The 18,275-nt window shown below is 37.8% G+C and overlaps 1 long non-coding RNA gene across 1 annotated transcript; it reads right to left on the minus strand.

The window, feature by feature from the left end:
* Positions 1–250: 250 nt before the first annotated feature.
* On the minus strand, positions 251–3,475 carry LOC135301229 (uncharacterized). The gene is made up of 3 exons (XR_010362961.1): positions 3,186–3,475; positions 2,254–2,328; positions 251–938 (listed from the first exon to the last, which is right to left on the minus strand). It is a non-coding gene; the product is annotated as an uncharacterized LOC135301229 (long non-coding RNA).
* Positions 3,476–18,275: the final 14,800 nt, after the last annotated feature.

The following is an 18,275-nucleotide window of genomic DNA, read 5'->3' on the forward strand; positions in this document are numbered from 1 at the left end:
AAAAACTAGTATGGAAAATAAAAGTTTATTTTTTCTTTTTAATCATGCATATTTCCTTTCTGAGACTCATGACAACAAACAAGGGACTTAATCTGTGACCCATTTAAACTTGTTTCAATGTTATCAGTGAGAAACTTCTAAAGAAAAAAAAATTAACTGTCTGCTTCCCTCTCCCATCTTCTTCCCTTAGGAGAATTCTAAAAGAAAATAAATAATTGTTTACATTTTCTTCATAATAATAAATCAGGCTAGTTATGCTACTTATTCTTGAATTTCATTTCAAAAATTTGAATGAAATTCTGTAGGTGCAATGGACTGTTCATTTGGCCTACATACACAAATTAATGAAAACTTTTCACATAGTTCTGGTAGTTGTCATTATTCTGCGAAAACTTGTATTAACTTCCTATTTTTATCTGAAATTCTGTTGTTTTATTATCAGATACATTCATCTGTGGGACTGTTTTGAGAGACCAAAAGCTGTCCATTGTTTATTAGCCAGGAATATTTGTGATCAGCAACTCTGCCTGCAATAGATGGAAACAATGCTGAGAGCCGGAAAGCGGCGTAAGGATTTACACCAAGCAGCAGTGCAGCCTGACACTCTTCTGTTGTGTTTACTGCCATCAGTGCAAAATCCAGATCTCACACACAGTTTTCATTAAAGCTGATGGGAGATGTTTCAGTGGAGACAGACATGAGGGCTTGTTTACCCCAATGTGTTTGACACATGCACAGCCTTGCACCAGCCCTGGCAGACACTCTCACGATATCTCACCAGGCTGTCTTTGAAGGGTCATGCATATGAGCACATCTCTGTAGACAGAGAATTTGCTGGGTTTTGTCTTGGCTAAAAACCTGGTCCTCGGGTTGCTACTGGTGTCACTTTCCTTCAAAACAGCTCCCTTTTTTATTTTTCTCCAATGGTTATGATACTCCTGGATGAAAGAGACAGAGACAAAAGATGAAAACTAAACCAAACATCTAAAAACTTGAAAGCTAAATTTAGATTTTGATTCTGTAAACATGACTTAAGGTTGTCAAAAAATTCAATATTATTCAGGCTTCTAGAGTGGAAAATTTGTCTTGTGTAAAATTTTTGACCCTGATTTCTATAGACTCACACGCATATATCCTTCAAAGCACTCCTCTGATTTCAAAAGGGGTACAAAAACAATCTTTGTTTTGCATATACCTGCTACTATGGTTATAGTATTCTGACATTTCATACCCTATATCTTGCTTGCTGTTGAGTGTGCCCCCTTCAAGTCAGTGGATTTGGCCTTGATAAGTATTAACAGAACATGACCGTGAATTTACCCCGTATTTATTTCCTGAAAACATGCAATTAGAGAAGGAAGATACACTAAAGATACAGAAAATGAAAATACTTGGGATGCACTTTTTTCCCAATGGCTACATATTACATATTGAAATATGCTTGAACTATTTTACTGCTTTGCTCAGAGATGATATGCAGTGATAGTTTGCAAGGGGAGAGAAGGCAAAAGGAAAGACATGCCAAAGATATTCAGAAATAAAAACATTTCCAGGCTGGAGTTTCCTTATTTTTCTAGCATCAGTCCTGGAAAAATATGTATTTTGGCTAGCAGGTTTTGCTTCAACCTACTTTGAGGGCAACCTTTAGCATGATCACAAGCAGCCAAATACAAGCTGTTGCAATGCTACTGATGACACTGGTTTACATCCATGTTGAATCTGGCCTATGATTGTGCAATTAATGAAAGAATAAATTAAACAGTTTAGACACTAAACTAAATATCACATTAAGCTGAAAGAAGAAATGTAAAAAATCTAACACTGGGTTGAAAGACTTAAATTAGCAACAGTTTTCCACTTTTAACAACTGGAAATAAGATGTATTTCTCAATTCTTTGAAGCATAATTGATTTTTTAACTTCATCTCACATACTGTTAATATATATAAGCCATGCTGAGTCCTTAATTCTGCAATGTATATAAGAGTGCACAAGCGTAATTTCTTTGTGAATTGATAGTGTTAAAACAGTTATATATAGCTAATTTAATGAATTTATGTAAATATATAAGCTTTTGTACGAGACAATTAACAAGCAAATATTACTTTGAAAATCCTTCAATATGTATCTGTTCCTTAATCGATCTTTGCAAGTAATCTCTCTTGTACTTTATCCATGCCAACCTCTACTTTCCAGCATGTGCACTCACTGTAGAGCAAAGCTGGGCTTTCTGTGGCAGTGCCTGGTTACTTACCGAAATACTTTTGTGAGAAATACACCACAGGGAGAAATGCAGACATCTGGGGAAATGGGTGTCTTGTTTTCATGCCTAGAGACAAAACCTATTGTCAGGAATCCAGGTGTGTTACACTGTGTAGTGCTGAGCAAGAGCTCCTGTGCAGGTCTGTAAATGTCACAGATCATATCCAAGATCAAACCTGGTCCCAAACTGTTAAGCTGTGCTTTCACCAGCACACTATGCTCCATTCTTTGTATCTGGATATTTTGAGTTTTAGTAGCAATATATTTTTCCAAAAGACCAGATGGAATTTATTATGATTTGAACTATTATAGCATTACAAAAATATGACCTTTTCTTAGATGATGCAGCTTTCTTAACTCTTTGCACCATGAATTCTGTATTTCTGTATTTTAACAATTCAGTTACAACTAAAAGTTTTAGTCTCAAAGAAAAAGGAAAAAAAAAGGAAAAAAAAGGATACATTGAAGTACCTGAGGTTTTCACATGCCTAAGACCTAGTTTTGACTCTCAGTGCAGTGCCTCTGTATCTCAGATAAAGCTGTTTGGTCAGTTGATGTTTGAGTTGCAAAAGTTAAAAATTTACCATCTGACAGTAAAATGATATGTTTGCTGACTTGATAGCATAAAAATAGGGTCATGCTGGAGACACAGAATCACAGAATCATTAAGGCTGGAAAACACCTCCAAGATCATTGAGTCCAATCATTAACCCAGCACTGCCAAGTCCACCACTCAAACTTGTATCTGAGCAGCTCAGCTGCCACATTTTTGGAATATTACCAGGGACAGTGACTGCAGCACTATCCTGGGCAGCCTGTTCCAATGCCTAACCACTCCCAGTGAAGAATGTTTTTCCTAATACCCAATCTAAACATTCCCAGGCACAACTTGAAACCATTTCCTCTTGTCTTTTCTCTTGTTACCTGGGAGAAGAGCCCCACCACCGCCTGGCTACACCCTCCTTCAAGGAGTTGTAGGGAGCAACAAGGTCTCCCTTGAGCCTCCTTTTCTCCAGGCTAAGCAACCCCAGTAACAGTTGGCCCAGCTCTTCACTCATTTAGGATTTTCCTGCTGAAGGTTAACTAAAGAGTATATGACATGCAAATGCAAATTCAGTGAGTTACCACTGGAATGATCAGCTTTCCCTGGGCAAGAATTAGGATAAATTCATAAAGTGATAAGTGATCCCCCTGTGTCACCCACACTCCCAAGCCCAACAGCAAAGTATCCAAAGGATAAGCATTTCAGGCAGGGAAGAATTTCCAGCTGCTCCAGAGAAATAAAATGATGTCACAACTGCAGTTGCTCAGAAGACATGGGACATGGAGGCATTTAGTGTGAGTGAAGGAGAATGAGTCAGATCCTTAGCTACTGTGCCATTGCACGGGACTGATTAGATTAGCTAATTAACAACACTTGGTGTTACACTCAAGAGACCGCTAATCAGAATTGATTAAGGAACAGGCAGCTTTACATTTAAAATTTGTTTTCATTTCACCTAAATTTGATATAGAGGGCCACAGATGAGCAAATCAGCTTAGGAGTAGCTCAGAATAAGTAACAGTTTTACAAAATCTCTTTTTCTTCCCTTCATTATCCAAAATGTCTGTGCACTTAAATCACATTTGTCTTTTAGACCACTGCAACAAAATGGAACAATTTTTCTCCAAAAAGTTTTAAATTTGTAAGAGGCCTATTAAACAGACTGGTAGCCTAAATTTAATGTCTATCAAAAGTGTCAATACTTTAAAAAAAAATAGCCCTGTAAGTCAAAAGAGAGGACAAAAGGAGGAAAACTACTTATGGTCTTTCCAAAACAGGCATTTCCAAAAATTATGTCATCAACTAAAGACAGTCTAAAACTTTAGGTTAACATATGGCAATTATTTGAAGTAAGAGTAATATTTTTTATATAAAATGTTTTTCACGTTTAAGTTATCTTAAAATCCTTTTTCTTTAATTTTCTTTATTTCCAAAGAAAATATTTTGTTCTCTTGGAGTGGCATGATTTTATTGAGAGACCCTTGTAAAGAAAGATTCTGATATTTTAAAAATTTCCCCCAACTGCCTCCAACCTCTATTTTGTTTCCAGCTTTCTCAGTCACCTATGCCTTTTCCCTTTTTCTTATTGCTGCTAAGGTGCAGAAAGTAACACCTTGTTTTAACAAATCTATATATTTGAATTCAGCAGAAACTCCGCACTTGGGGTGATCTTAATATCTCATTTAAAAGAAAATGTAAAAATGATCCAGGTCAAACCATAACCATGGAAAGTACCAAAGAAGAAAAACAGACAAATTGTCAACACAAGCATACACAGAGTGTAGACTTAACATTATTGTTGTCACACAACTTTTTACTCTAATTTTTAATAGGAAATGGAGAACCTGTGCAGAGAAGGCATTTTGCCTGAGAGCTCTGGTCTGCTTAGAAGAAGGGCCCCAGCTCTGGCACCCCTCAGCACAGGTTAGGAGCTTCTACAATGACCTGAAATAGAGAATTTAGAAGGGGTTTTTTGAGTCTTTGCATTGCTATCCATTACCCAGGCCTGTTTTAAAATAGATTTATGCATATGTCCATTGCAAGCAGATTTCCAAATTAGATTACTTTTTTTTCCCCTGTAACTTATTGGAACAACTTGCCAGTTAAAGGAGTGTTTGTTAATTGCCTTAAAAAGGGTATTTCCTATTACCACCCTGCTCCTTCTGGAAAAAATATATTTAGCCTGATTTTGTCAGTGTCATATATGTTGGATCTTTTTTAAAACCTGATAACTAGATTACTTGAGAAACTGGAACTCTTCCAAGACAGCCGTTTCAAGTTTCTTGGTAAATAGTCTGTACATTGTATATATTTGCAAAATGTTCATTATTTACTTTATAAAGTCTTCTGATCTTCCATAAATCTCTGCTCACAGAGTAAATTTTAAGGCACTGTTTCCCACTTCTTAGGAGCTGGCCCCTTCATCTCTGCAATACCACACATGAAGTCACATGGAAAAGGTTCATGTGGGATGTCTTTGAAGTGGAGCCATCGGACATCAGATGGACCAGCTTTCCAAAGTGAGAAATACAAATTATGTCTGTTTATTGTCTCCATGAAAGAAATTCAGTGCTTTGTTTAAAGTCTGTCCTAAGGTGAGTGCATGTTTGTCTCTGTTGTCACTGAATGACACCTTTCCAATAACGTGAAAAAATGGTTAAAATGGTGAAGTCCTATTCTTCATATGATTTGATTCTTATATGATTTGAAGCTTGCAGGATGATTTTTTTTCATTTTTGGTGGTGGCAGCTTTGGCTTTTTATATTTTTTTTTTTGTTTAGGTTGAGGGAGCTTTTTCAACGATGCTATTTGATTGGAACACTGTAAAGAGGAATGATCCTGTACTTCAGTTGCTCTTGGTTCTCACTGAAAGCAGGCTGGTAGTGCAGCCAAACCAAGCCTGCTGTGCCTGCCTTCAGCCTGACAGAATGGGCAGATTGCAAACCAGCCTGGATCTGAAAGCTGCCAAAATGTGTGCAGGCAATACCAGCCCAGCAATCCCTGGACATGAAGATTTGCCTGTTCCTTTGGCTGATTTCACAGTGTAGACCTGCTCACAATCCTGTTCTGTATTACTTGTCCCTGCAGGCAAAGATCACTTTACCATCCAAATGTCAATCCTCGCGAAACTGTAGGGAGCTGTAATAGAATTATTACTCTTCCATCAAGAGAGTAGACATCATGATGTAACTTGACAGTGTCTCTGTGACAGAACCAGAAGCTGAAGCCAAATCTCCCATAGAGTCCTCAACTCTTGTCACATTATGGGGTATCAAGAGAAATTTCACTGAAGTGAAAGAAATTATTTTTCTTCTAAATACCTAGAAGAGGCTGAAAAATGAGGTATGAGATCCTAAGAATTCCCACTGTTCAGCAGGTATTTGCCCACTCTGCAATGTCATTTGGACTTAAAAACCAGCATCCTTTAAATAGGGCACCCCTGTAATGAAAGAACTGTGTTTTAAGCTTCTGATGCAAAACACCTCAAGGCTGGCATAAATTCAAAATCACACTTAGGTCCAGATCCAAATTTTGTGCTGTTCCTCAGTAAGCTAAGCCAAGGACCCCTCTTCTAACATCTGTGGATATTGGGGTATTTGAAATCCAACTCCAAATTCCAACTTAAGCCACGGTCTAATGTAAACAAAGTTAATGGCTTGTCAGCATGGGGCTGTAAAACAATGTGGGTACTGTCATAATATTGATGTAAGGAAACTTGAAATATATAGCCATTTTTCTGAATATAACAGTGGCTTTTGCTCTTAGGGAAAAGTCATTAAATTAGTATGTCCAGGTTATGTAGCAGCCAGAGAAAATATACAATTGTGGCAGCCAAGAAATTACATGGAAAAGAAATTGTGCCTTGACCCATTGACCGTAGTGCCAAACAGTGACTGCCATTTAGTGTTGTGTCACCTGGGTTTTATACCCACGTGTTACAGCTCACAGGCAACTGCGGCTGTGTGGAAACAGGAGAAACACGTGTTTGAGCTGCACCTCTCAAGGGATGACTGAAGTATGAGCCAGGCAGAGAGTTTGAAAGAGTAAAGAAACATAAAATAGATACTGTGCTGGAATATATAATCTATTTTTGGTTTGTACCAATGAGGAGTTGTTGTCAGCAGTATATCATTGACTGACGATGAATCAAGGTCTGTTTTAAAGACTCAGGAGGAATTTGTGAGGTGACATATTACCATATTAGAAACTTAGTGTGTGGTTGTTGTTGTTCATCTGAAATATCAAAAAATTGATATTTCCTGAGGATTACCTTCTAAAACAACATAAAATAATTTAAACTGACTGAATGATTCACAACTGTTGGAAAGATCACTTTGCAGTGATCTATAGACACTGTGCATATTTAAGTATATCAGCCCATCTCTGTAATAAATTATTTTAGCTTCTGAATTGATTTACCCCAGTATTCTTTTTTCCTCAAAATTATCAATAAGTTTATAACACTGAAGTGCCAAAAAAAGTATTTTATATGTAATTATCCTTATGCATCATTATTGTGCCTTTTTAATCTACAGGATTACTGCACAATATATTTTTAGTGTGAAACTGTGGCCAAAGAACTTTTTTCATGCACAGCCACAGCTATTCAGTGTAAAACATGTGCTTGGACACATAATAATTTTTCTGAGTTTTTGTGAGGTGTGCTCTGAGACCATGCTTTGCCTGTACTGCTATTTTGATTTATACCAGTAAATAATCTCTCTATCCTTGTCTGTGTTACATTAAACTCAAAGTTGTACATGATGGGATGAGTTCAGATAAAGATTTGGACTGATTCTGGAACTTTGGAGAGATAAAGCATTAATACTTTCCAAAACTTCAGCAATGATTTGGATTTGGGTAAGGGCCCATGTCTGATTATGTTTAAATATTTTGACATGCGTGGTATTCTATTTTATGAGATAAAGAGATCATAAGAACTTCATTTGTGCTGTTAGTCTACACTATGGAAACAAATGACATGTTTCACCCATATTGAAGAAATTCAGGATGAAAGATCACAGAGCAAATCATGTTAATGTATAACACATACAAGAAATACTACAATTAAGAATTTACAGATGTGACTCAAGGATAGGCACTAATTACATGAAAAGTAATGTATTTAAACACAAGCTTCCAAATTAGTCATCAAGATGAGTTTTCAGCTTTCTAGGTTTGTTTGAGCAAATATTGTGGTAACATACCACCATGGTAGAAAACTGTATTTTTAGTAAGGTTGAAAGGAGTGGTGATAAAGGTTGAACAGCTTTTCTCCATTTCTCAAATTTGAGGCTGGACAGTCTATACTGATCCTGTTTCTCCTGAACTGGGATTCTCTGAAGCCTCAGGTCTGGTTCAGTGTCACCAGTTGTGTTTCTTTCTGGATGCTCACCCTGATGTGCAGTTTGATTTTTGTCCTGACACTGATTCAGTCAGGAACATAAGTGTCCAACCTGCCCTTTGGAGTTTTAAAGAAAATTCACAATACTTTAAGTCCCTTACAAAATTGTCCCACAGTGCTCCAAATCAAACAAGTAGAAGTTCTGCAAGGTGATGGAAAAGAAGGATTTAGCTAAGGCTACTGGTTTACCAGCGTGCCAGAGGACACTGTGAGCAAAATCTGACAAAATGAAAGTTGATTTCAATCATTTCCCATTGCTTTAGGAGTCTTGATTTGTTTTTATCCTGTTTATACATTCTCCTTTACCAGCAGATAGATGAGCACCTAGTCAAGGACTTGGACCATAAGTGCAATGTTTTACAACATTTGACATTTATCTTTCTGGCAAGTCACTTCAATATTGACCAAAGTGCTCAGTCTTTATATTTAGCACTCCATCTGATTTATTGCCCTGAAGATGACCACAGAGAAAATGTACTAAATATGAGATGATGTTAAAAGTAATATTTTAGTTATTATGTAAACCTCAATTTAATTTTTTTTTAAATCCATTACTATATTATAAAAAATTGCATGTAATCTTCACCAATATTTCATGGAATCACAGAATGGTTTGGGTTGGAAGGTGCCTTAGAGATCATCAAGTTCTAATTCCCAGTTTTGGGTAGGGATGCCATCTGCCAGGTCAGGTTTCTCAAGGCCCCATCCAACCTGGCCTACAGAGTTTACTGTAAATATGGATTATCTCTGCATCACAGTTGGTGTCACCCACCAGCAAACACAGGAAATACCAGACTACACCAAATCCATTTTCTTCAGCTCTGCCTGCTCATTGTGTCCAATATTTGGATTCTTGAGAGGTTGCTGGAATTGCTTTCTTCTTTCTTACCCTTTCCCTGCATTTCTCCTTTCTGATACTTTGGAACTGTCTTAAATCCACAGCACAAAAGGACAGATGTAACAATTAGTATTGAAAAAGGCATTTCTCTACTTAGATGCAGGCATGTACATCACCCAAAGTGACAAGGCTGAGTTCTAACTCTAGCTGCTAAATTTTACTCTGCTTTTGCAAATCATTAGTTTGTTGAAACATTGTTAATTGTCAGATATTCTTAAGTGTCATTAAATCGTAACACATAAAGTTAGAGCACAGAATCATGTTTTATGTACATGTCTTTAAAATTAATGAATTATGAATAAACTCCCTAATTGCACTGAAGTACAGATGGAAGCAATCTTCATGAAATTATAAATAATCACCATGCTGCTGATTGCAACAAGTGGAGTTTAAGCTTGCCAAGCAGTCTTAGAAGTTTAATTAAATGTACTAAAAAAGCAATTTGATGCTTTAAAAGCCAAGCTGTTGCATGGCACTGAAGCAAATCAAAACTTCAGTTAGGTTTGCAAACCAATCTTTTCTGCTGACCTTAGAAATGCCAACATTCCCAGCTTAGAAATTTTATGCTTTGCAAGTTCAATGCCTCAAATAAATATAAGACTTGACTTTTGGAAATATTATTTAGGTGAAGACATGCAGATAAGCAAGAATGATTTTCAGACATTATAAATTCACATGCCTAACAAGACTAGTAATTTTATATAGCATTGAGAGAAGAGACCCTCTGTACAGTACGAAAGAGTAAGATGTGCCAGATGTCATCAGGCAAGTTTAGAGTTTATGGAGTGTAGACAAATATAAAGGAGCTTATGTTTAAGGTTGTCCCTTGACCCTTTATGACCTTCTGGATCTGTGAATCTACACTCAAAATAACTAGAGCAAGAAGAAAATTTTGGCAGAATCTTGGCTCCATAACTCTCCAGTGAACTATCAACCCTGCAGAGACATGTGAAACCTGGTACTTTGCTCCTGATAGACAATTTCTTCCTTAGTGTATTCTTCAAGTACAGCAGCTGAGCAATGCAAGGCAAATGTAGTGTTTGGCTCAGTAAGTAAAGCTCAGATCCCCAAAGGAATTTATCTTTTATTCATTCCTGTATACTTGACTTGAAATGAAGCTGAGGTATAAATGCTGAAAAGTGCAATATGAATAAACTTCATGCCAATGCCTCTGAATCCCACATTTCCGTGGTGAATCTCTATTTGACTTCTGAGGTCTGTTTCTACTTCAGGTTTAGCTGGAAACAGCCCTTGCCTGGGAAGCTCAGATATTATTTCAGGTTTATTAGCATACATGTCTGGAGTCTTTTCACAAGACTGGGTATCCTGTATGGGCTTTTCTTCTAGTCTGGAAGGGCACAAATATTTTTGGTAGGTATTTATGTCTGTCCAGCAACTTCAGAGCATCTCAGATCAGATCAGATTAGGTGTCCTAGCTTGAATCAACCAGGCAAGTGAGTTCATGCCTCTGTTTGCTTTCTATCTAAACCTAATCAAGATTGAGGCAAAAAGCTTCATCCCCATCTGAGCTTTTGACTGGCTGCCTATGGCCCATTAAAGTGCATCTAATGCACAGAAAGATGATGACTCTCACTAAATCCATCTGACACAAACCCTAATGTGCTGACATTGGATCAGTAAGTAATCACAAAGGTGGCTTTTAGTGTCATAATGTACCACTTAGACCACTTGCACAGGAAGTGAGGAAACTGGTTTCTCTTCCTTCCTCAGACAGAGGGGACCAGACCTATATTTCCTCATTCCCAGGAGTGTGAATGACAGCCAGAATTTATGTCAGGAGGGTTAATGGGGGAGGGCAGAGGCACCTCCTACCTTTCCAATGGGGAAATGGATACAAGATTTACTGTCCCCAAGGGTGAATTAGGAAAAAAGAAATAAGCTCTAACTGTGTAATATGATGGTTAGGGCTTCTTAAGAAGAATAGAGTCACAGGTTTTGTTTCCCCAGTTAAAGGCCTATTTTGTGTTTTCCAGTAAATCCTAATTGAATAAAATTAGAAGGCTAAGTTCCATGATGTCAATTGAGTGTCCCTACTCAGATTGTCAGTAGATCTTTTTTCTACCCTTGGCTTATACTAAGCAGAAAGTGTAAAAATATTTTGTTTTATAATGTTGCTAATTTAGAAAAATAAAACATTCCAAATGAGGTGGCTCAGGGGGAAATTTACCACTCCCTACAGTTATCTGAAAGGAGGTTGTAGCCATGAGGGAGTTGTTCTCTTCTCCTAGGTAACAAGTGACAAAAGAGGAAATGGCCTGAAGTTGCTTCAGAGAATGCTTAGGCTGGATATTAGAAAAAATTTCTTAACTGAAGGAGTGGTCAAGCATTGGAACAGGCTGTCCAGGGATGTGGAGAAATTGCCACCTCTATATTTGTTCAAAAGGTGTGTGGATGTGGCACTTGGTGACATGGTTTAGTGGTGAATACAGCAGTTCTGGGTTAATGGCTGGAATTAATGATCTTTGAAATCTTTCCAACCTTAATGATTCCATGATTTTATATTTTTTCTTCTGAAAAAAATACTGTGTCTGGATGGCTGAGAATTTAAACACGCAGATCAATTTGTTTTCAGGGAAATTGAGGTCTGTAATGTGTATCCAGGACTGCATCTTTAAAACTGCAGCATGCCTTTTTAGAGGAACATGTAGAAATGGTTAAATTTTTAATTAGAAAAGTAACAGTGTCATTTGAAAACACTGTTGGTGTGTCCTGGTACCTCCCCAGTTCACTCCAAAGTGGTGATCTGCATTTACAGGGGCAACCTCTGAAGCACACCTTAGGTTTTTGGGCTGTGCATTAGATCTGTAACTGGGTGTCATACATCCAAAGAGCTTTTGGATGCAGCACAAAAAATAAACGGGAAAGCAAGAAAGTCACAATTGTTTTAAAAGATCATATTTTCACATCTGCCTTGCAGGATATTTGGCAGTTTCTTTTCTCTGTAGAAGGGGCTACATAAAGAAAGTACAAAGTTTTTTTGATCTAAAAAATCCCTGTGGGATTTAATAATTTATATCAGAATTTACCAGCCCAGAGGAACCCATTTTTATATACTGGAGTAATTTTGCTTTGCTTTTGTCAGACCAGCTCTACTTGAAACAGAGACTTGCTATTAATGGAACTGAACTGTATTTCAATGTCTCAGATACTTTGGTGGCTTTCATTCTACCATATTTCACTCTGGTTCCAGTTCAGCAAAGATTTTAAACACATTTCTAAATCTAATAATTTAAATGGGACTGAAGACCATATGTAGATATTTTATAAAAATTTGGTCAGCTTATAAACTCTTCTTTATGATACTTTTAATGACAAGTAATATGCTGAGACAGATCCTTTTTGTTTAATTTTCTTTAGTAACTTACTGTATTGATTGAATATGAAATAAGGCACAGATATGAGGGCTGGAAGAAAAAAATCTTGTTATTTTCTTCTGCACAGAGCCATAGTAGCAGGAATCACACACATCTGACATAACCAATATAGTAGATGCCCTCATTTAAAATAGACATCTACATTTTCTTTAATATTAGTGGGCAGAAATACGTGTGTTTACAATTCATTTTGCTCCTCCCTAATACAGACGCCTGAAACAACCCAAACTTCTGTACTCCAGAAGTGTCTGTTGCTCCTATCAGACGATGAAGAGAACTTTCACATGGGCATTTACACAGCACATATGGAGTTTGATGCAAGTTGACATTCATCCCATGGGACATTTAGAGCAGAGGGGAGAAGACCTCTCAGACCAAGGTCCTCCTCACTCCCATCTTCTCCCTGAGTCTGGGCAGCAGCAGACACATAGGCAAAGAGGAAAGGAGCAAACACATGTACAAAAATGTCTTGGTCTAGCAAATTTTCCAGTAATCAGTGGTTTTAGAACTTTATGATCCAGATTTTGTTCTGGCAAATCATGTTTAGTAACACCAGTTGATTTACTCTCCATTTGTTCCTTTTTACATCCATGTGTATTTTTTACCTCCATGAAATCCTGTGGTTATGAGCTCTATAATGTAATTACATGTTGTGTGGAAAAAAATACTCTGCTTTGCTGTATAAGTCACTCCTTAATGCTTTCATTATATGTCTGCTGATCCTTGTGCTATGAGGTGGAGTGAATATTCACTCTGTTCATGTTCTGCACACAGTTTATGACTTAAAGCCCTCTGTCATTTCCCCCTATCAGTCATCTTTTTCCCAAGCCTAAGAATCCTAATGTATTTGCTATTTCCTCATATGGAAAACATTCAGATCTAGACATTAGAGATACAAAGAGGATTTTCAAAATCAGAATTTAAATGGCTTTAGTATAAAGAAAGTCAACAATGACAGGGGAACTAGACTTCATTAGAACAAGTTCTCACCCTAACATGGTGATGTGCAAGAAACCATGCAAAAATATTGAATGCTTATTAATCATTGTTTAGTCCATTATATCAAATTTTGTGTGGTTATTGTGCATGAATTTATTTATAAAGCAAATTGAAGCTGGTTATTGTTTTAGCTATTAGAAAAACAAAATCCTTCAGAAGAAAAAAAAAACCTGGGACACACTTGGTTACTTCTTTTATCTCCATTTTTATATATGAGACCCTTCAAGTAGGAATGAAGGGCATGCAGACTCTTCATGTCTGTATTAACAGTTACAAATCAGGCAATATCTTAAGCCCATTTGGTTGTCTCCATCATTGTGGGAAGATTGTATTTTGACATAAATTGGTGGACTCAGTCCAATTCCTAATTGAAAGAGTCATTACCCCACAGTGACAGGACAGAACAAAGAATTGAACATGCATGAAGGTATTTCATCTCCCTTAAGATATTTCTGTGACTCTACAACCAGTGGTGTAGCCAAACTTGTGTTCTGGGTTTGTTCCTGCTATTTATTACAAGTGTTAGTGCACCCCCTAGAAGCTCCCATGAAAAATGGAGTCCCATTGCGAATAACATACTGATTTCCAACACATTTTATGCACACATCACTCAATAAGAAGTGTGTCTTCCAAAGCAAAACAAAACAATGTGTTTTGCATGATTCACTATGCTTTGCTGCAAGAAATACAAAATAATTGAGCAAGACTGCAGTAACTCTCCAATACTTTGTTATGGTTTTTAGCTGTACTCAGCAGAATAAAGTGACCCTGGTTCACAACTCCCAAACTGTATTTGCAAAGGTGAAATTACACATTGAAAGGTTTCTGTTGAGGACATAACTCTGAGGGCTGACATTTTAAATCTGTAAAGTTCATGAAAAAATGAACACCCTTTCCCTGTGGCGTGTGACACGTTTGAGTCACCACAATTTTGTTCTCAGTGGTTGTGCTGGAGAACAATATATTCACAAATTGTCACCCACATTCACCATTTGAATTTGTGTAGTGTTTAAAGCTCTGCACTTGTCAGTTGTGTAAAGAGGGAAGAACACTATTCCCTTCAGTAAGGCAAGAGCTGGAAGGAAGCAGGTGAGGGCTCAGGTGAGCAGCCTGACAGGCCAGCTGTGCCCTTCATGCACTGGCAAGAAAATCCCCATCAGGGAATGCTTCAGCTTTACTTTGGTGTTCAGTGCTTTAGCAGAGCAGTATTCTACTCAGCTGCTCTGTCTCATATTGGAGCAATCTTCACCCATGCCTCTGCAGTCAGCAGGAGAGCAATTACCAGCTCCATGGCCATATAAAGGCCACAGGAGTAATCTGTGACAGATTTGATGACAGCAGGGGAAATACTCCTGAGAATTGTAATTGTAAGGGCTAACTGCAGACCCAGATAGCTCTCAGCTGATGATCAGGAATAGCCCCAGAGTCAATGGCTACTCAAGCTTCAAAGATAAGGACATGCTCTGATTTAAGAGCCTATTTCTGTGGGCAAGGCTGTGAACTCCTTACTGCTGTTGAAGACATCCATCAGCCCTTTGACATTAGCAGCATTAATTCCTGGTTAGGAGGGCAGCAATCTGGCTCAGTGACACTGATAAATTTCTTCTTGTGTGTTGTCACATTTTTGCAAGCATGCACAGGAAAAAACCCAAACATGGGCAATGCTTGTTGCATAGAAATTCTCTCTGCAAGGGTGTATAAGAATGGAACATGGTTCTAAGGATTTGGCTCTCCAGGATCAGTGTCAGCTTACTTCAGCCCAGATGCATTTCTGTGTCCTGGCCCTAGTGCTGTTGTCTGGCATGGCTCCCATGTATCAGTTTGTTACAAAGAATCATAATTAACTGGAAGAATCTGTCTATATCCTTAGGAAGGAAAATAGGTCAATGTATAGTATAGAAAAGGTCTCCTTTATGCACGTTGCATTTCTATCCTGATTAGTTATACAAGGATTGACCAGCTTTTGTGGTCCCAAGATGAGTGTGTCACAGCAAAATGAGTGTACTCTCATGGCTAAACTTTTCACCCAGTTTAGTCTGGGAGCGTTATGGACATCCCTTTGGTGACAGTGTAAAAATTGATCTCTGTATTTTGTAGGCTCTTCTGGAGTTCCAACCTTCAAAGTATCCAAAATCTGGCCTTGGCTGATAAGTTCAGCAATGGTCATTCAAAGATCTGTCCAGTAGAAACCAGACTGTTTTCAGGTCTCCTCTGAGATTAGATGGCAATGATTAAGAGACAACAAAATCTGGGCTTACTGTAAATATACAGGAATCCTTTAGCTACTCTAGCCTCTTTCTCTGCAGTGCCACAAGGAGAGCAGTCACAAGTCAGCAGTGAGACAGTCCTGAGTAGCCATGATAAAGTCATTCAGAAAAATGGAATTCTAAAGTGAAAAATTAACATTTTCAAGTCGGTTGCTGGAACACATCCTTTCAGTTTCAAATTTTTACATCCATTCCATTCATAAGAAAATTAATATTCTTTTTGCCTGTTTGTCAGACTAGGAAGACTAACAAATAACTTCCCACAATAATACCTGTAATTGTGCAATTCTTCGATTAAACTGCTAATGCTCTGCAAAGAGGTAATGGGCTGGTCTAATTTCAGCACATTTTCTTCTCCAAATTTCAGAGTGGGCACTTTTGAAAGAAATATGCAACATTTTGCCTCTGACTGCTATAACTAATAACCATATTTTTTGCTTATGTGTTAGAGAGTGAGATAAAAGATTGTGGATCAGAAAAAACACATTTTCTGTGATTTGAGCCGAAGTCCATCACTGGAAACTACAACAGTTCATCCAGATTATGAAGTGACCCAGAAGAAGGCCTAAGAAATACCAACCAATGCGTTACTTACATGTGGGGTTTGTGCAGACTCTGTGTATGGAATATAAGAATGTAATGAAATGCATTCACATTTTCATATTCCATAAAATAAAGACTGTATTACTCTATAGCATTACACAAGCATGGTGTCATGAGATGAAGCAGAAAATCTCCCAGGCCTGTTTCTTCAGTCATGCTTGTGTTTTGGTTCAGTCCCCAAGGTTTCTGGCTTATCAGATGCAGACAAAGTGAAAAGAAACAGTACCAGTGAAAACTACTATAGATCCATACATCGCGTGATGCAGAGTGGAATGAGACTGAAATGTGTTCTTTAATAATGAATACTAAAGTCAACATTTATAATAGTAACAGGAGATACTGAGTTTTCTTTTCATTTGAAGGTCAAGAGTTGATGTCATATCTCAGCTAGGGAGCTCAGACATACAGTGCCCCATTTATTACCACTGCAGTGTGTCAGTCGGACGCCAGCAGACAATGTCAGTATCTGGCACAGTTTCATGAGGAATGAAGTTTTTACAAAGGCATGATCACTTCTGTATTAAAGTTTGATGATATTATTTCTTAGGTAAGCTGCAATTTCTCTAACACTAGATGTTTTCTGGCTGAGACTTTTGCTGTGAATGACAAAATATTTTTGCCTTGTTTCCATGGCTCATTTTAGCTATGGAAAGGAGCAGAGTTGGAAAATGCTGTCCTTTGTAGCATTTACTGAGGCAAGGCGCTTGTTTGTGTCCTGAACCCAACTTATTCCAAGTCAATAAGGTAATAAGCCAAATCCAGTTGTTCATCTCTATACATGTGTGCATGTGTTTATAAGAAGATTGACATTTGACCATGAGTTTTTGCCAAACACAGACTTATAGTGTCAACACCAGTTGGAGAAATAAGCAGGGAAGTGTGTAAGGAGCCACATGCAGACTACTGTGTATACAATACCGATCCTGGAAGTAAAAACAGGACCTTAAATTAAACAACAGGCTCCCCTGACTGTCCTTCTCTTTTTGTTTTCAGTACCACTGGCACAAAATTGGTGTTTTCATCCAGTACAATGTGAAAATCTAATGTGAGTATCTCAGTTTATGTTAAGCCTCAGTTGACCAAGTCATCATTCTCATGCTCAGTGGTGAATATTGACTTGTATCTTGTGCTCTTTAATATTCCCTGTTTGGTCCTGCAGAAGTCATGGATTAAAAAGAATTATTGTTACCCAAATGGTTGTTACTCAAAATGCCTTTGAAATGATAAAAAATCTTGCACAGAGGTAATTCCAGATGATTTTCTAACACACTGATATAAGAAAATACAGAAAGAAGATCAAATCTCCACTTATGTCTTGTAAACCACTGCTGAACAAGATTTCAGCACATTCAGATGCTCAGCTGTGGCTGCTAAACACACACACAAGTTTTTACACATCCTATTCAAAGACTTGAGATACCACCTGGAAGAGGTGAAAGAGTTTGAAAATTTACTATATATACCTAATTTAAGAATTTTCAGAACTCTCTATTGACTGAACAAGGCACAGAAGTTTGACATTAAAATCACTGAGGCATCCCAGCTGACATTTAAGTTTGTGGTAGCCTTCAGAGATTCTATTGAGAACAGAAACCTTTTCACCTGTTCATACTTTCAAGAGAGGCATCTTTTCTCTCCTCTGAGGTATGGAAACAGAGAGCTGCACAGACAGCAGCTTGGTGAGGGTATCTGTTCTGTTGCGTGACTTCTGGTGGGGAGGAGACCACCCTCTTTTTTTTGAGTGTCACAGAACACAGCTTGATTTCTGTGAGCTGCGGCCAAAGTTTTCTTTCTTTTCTTTTTTTCCTCTCCCTGCTCCCCTCCTTCCTTCCCCCCACATGGTGTCTGCTTTCAAGATTGCTTCAATAGCCAGCATTGTAACATACAGAGATGGATTTCCACAA

Source organism: Passer domesticus, chromosome 5, assembly GCF_036417665.1.
Source record: "Passer domesticus isolate bPasDom1 chromosome 5, bPasDom1.hap1, whole genome shotgun sequence".
In the NCBI taxonomy this organism is placed as follows: Eukaryota; Metazoa; Chordata; class Aves; order Passeriformes; family Passeridae; genus Passer; species Passer domesticus.